Source organism: Triticum aestivum, unplaced genomic scaffold, assembly GCF_018294505.1.
Source record: "Triticum aestivum cultivar Chinese Spring unplaced genomic scaffold, IWGSC CS RefSeq v2.1 scaffold34082, whole genome shotgun sequence".
In the NCBI taxonomy this organism is placed as follows: Eukaryota; Viridiplantae; Streptophyta; class Magnoliopsida; order Poales; family Poaceae; genus Triticum; species Triticum aestivum.
The window spans coordinates 1-2,283 of record NW_025248968.1 but is presented as its reverse complement, the minus strand read 5'-3'; the positions used below and the strand labels follow the sequence as shown (position 1 = coordinate 2,283).

The 2,283-nt window shown below is 50.7% G+C and overlaps 5 non-coding genes across 5 annotated transcripts; all 5 read left to right on the top strand.

Moving 5' to 3' along the window:
- Window positions 1-278: 278 nt before the first annotated feature.
- On the top strand, window positions 279-397 carry LOC123177283 (5S ribosomal RNA). Its single transcript, XR_006488862.1, has one exon. It is a non-coding gene; the product is annotated as a 5S ribosomal RNA (ribosomal RNA).
- A 301-nt stretch (window positions 398-698) lies between these two features.
- Window positions 699-817, top strand: LOC123177286 (5S ribosomal RNA). Its single transcript, XR_006488865.1, has one exon. It is a non-coding gene; the product is annotated as a 5S ribosomal RNA (ribosomal RNA).
- Window positions 818-1,118: 301 nt separating this feature from the next.
- LOC123177284 (5S ribosomal RNA) lies at window positions 1,119-1,237 on the top strand. Its single transcript, XR_006488863.1, has one exon. It is a non-coding gene; the product is annotated as a 5S ribosomal RNA (ribosomal RNA).
- Window positions 1,238-1,538: 301 nt separating this feature from the next.
- Window positions 1,539-1,657, top strand: LOC123177285 (5S ribosomal RNA). Its single transcript, XR_006488864.1, has one exon. It is a non-coding gene; the product is annotated as a 5S ribosomal RNA (ribosomal RNA).
- A 301-nt stretch (window positions 1,658-1,958) lies between these two features.
- On the top strand, window positions 1,959-2,077 carry LOC123177287 (5S ribosomal RNA). The gene has a single exon (XR_006488866.1). It is a non-coding gene; the product is annotated as a 5S ribosomal RNA (ribosomal RNA).
- Window positions 2,078-2,283: the final 206 nt, after the last annotated feature.

Genomic DNA, 2,283 nt, shown 5'->3' with positions numbered 1-2,283 from the left:
TGCAAAACAAAACGCACGAGCGCGACGTATGTTTAGCACGTTTTATTATTTTGCACGTTTACGGTAAGTTTTAGCTCGCTGCTCATTATTCACGCGTCTAGCGGCGGCAAGCGTGTTCTGAAAGGGGTCGAAACCATGGTAAATAGGCACTGGTGCAGTTGAACCGTGGTAAAACTCGTCTCCGTAGTTGAGCGGGAGCGGCCAAAGGAATGTGCAATCGTGTGTGTAGTGGAGCTGGGAGGTGCAAGCATAAGGGACGAAGACGGGGGTAACACGTCGGATGCGATCATACCAGCACTAAAGCACCGGATCCCATCAGAACTCCGAAGTTAAGCGTGCTTGGGCGAGAGTAGTACTAGGATGGGTGACCTCCTGGGAAGTCCTCGTGTTGCATTCCCTTTTTAATTTTTTTGCACCGCGTGCAAAACAAAACGCACGAGCGCGACGTATGTTTAGCACGTATTATTATTTTGCACGTTTACGGTAAGTTTTAGCTCGCTGCTCATTATTCACGCGTCTAGCGGCGGCAAGCGTGTTCTGAAAGGGGTCGAAACCATGGCAAATAGGCACTGGTGCAGTTGAACCGTGGTAAAACTCGTCTCCGTAGTTGAGCGGGAGCGGCCAAAGGAATGTGCAATCGTGTGTGTAGTGGAGCTGGGAGGGGCAAGCATAAGGGACGAAGACGGGGGTAACATGTCGGATGCGATCATACCAGCACTAAAGCACCGGATCCCATCAGAATTCCGAAGTTAAGCGTGCTTGGGCGAGAGTAGTACTAGGATGGGTGACCTCCTGGGAAGTCCTCGTGTTGCATTCCCTTTTTAATTTTTTTGCACCGCGTGCAAAACAAAACGCACGAGCGCGGCGTATGTTTAGCACGTTTTATTATTTTGCACGTTTACGGTAAGTTTTAGCTCGCTGCTCATTATTCACGCGTCTAGCGGCGGCAAGCGTGTTCTGAAAGGGGTCGAAACCATGGCAAATAGGCACTGGTGCAGTTGAACCGTGGTAAAACTCGTCTCCGTAGTTGAGCGGGAGCGGCCAAAGGAATGTGCAATCGTGTGTGTAGTGGAGCTGGGAGGGGCAAGCATAAGGGACGAAGACGGGGGTAACATGTCGGATGCGATCATACCAGCACTAAAGCACCGGATCCCATCAGAGCTCCGAAGTTAAGCGTGCTTGGGCGAGAGTAGTACTAGGATGGGTGACCTCCTGGGAAGTCCTCGTGTTGCATTCCCTTTTTAATTTTTTTGCACCGCGTGCAAAACAAAACGCACGAGCGCGGCGTATGTTTAGCACGTTTTATTATTTTGCACGTTTACGGTAAGTTTTAGCTCGCTGCTCATTATTCACGCGTCTAGCGGCGGCAAGCGTGTTCTGAAAGGGGTCGAAACCATGGCAAATAGGCACTGGTGCAGTTGAACCGTGGTAAAACTCGTCTCCGTAGTTGAGCGGGAGCGGCCAAAGGAATGTGCAATCGTGTGTGTAGTGGAGCTGGGAGGGGCAAGCATAAGGGACGAAGACGGGGGTAACATGTCGGATGCGATCATACCAGCACTAAAGCACCGGATCCCATCAGAATTCCGAAGTTAAGCGTGCTTGGGCGAGAGTAGTACTAGGATGGGTGACCTCCTGGGAAGTCCTCGTGTTGCATTCCCTTTTTAATTTTTTTGCACCGCGTGCAAAACAAAACGCACGAGCGCGGCGTATGTTTAGCACGTTTTATTATTTTGCACGTTTACGGTAAGTTTTAGCTCGCTGCTCATTATTCACGCGTCTAGCGGCGGCAAGCGTGTTCTGAAAGGGGTCGAAACCATGGTAAATAGGCACTGGTGCAGTTGAACCGTGGTAAAACTCGTCTCCGTAGTTGAGCGGGAGCGGCCAAAGGAATGTGCAATCGTGTGTGTAGTGGAGCTGGGAGGGGCAAGCATAAGGGACGAAGACGGGGGCAACATGTCGGATGCGATCATACCAGCACTAAAGCACCGGATCCCATCAGAACTCTGAAGTTAAGCGTGCTTGGCCGAGAGTAGTACTAGGATGGGTGACCTCCTGGGAAGTCCTCGTGTTGCATTCCCTTTTTAATTTTTTTGCACCGCGTGCAAAACAAAACGCACGAGCGCGACGTATGTTTAGCACGTTTTATTATTTTGCACGTTTACGGTAAGTTTTAGCTCGCTGCTCATTATTCACGCGTCTAGCGGCGGCAAGCGTGTTCTGAAAGGGGTCGAAACCATGGTAAATAGGCACTGGTGCAGTTGAACCGTGGTAAAACTCGTCTCC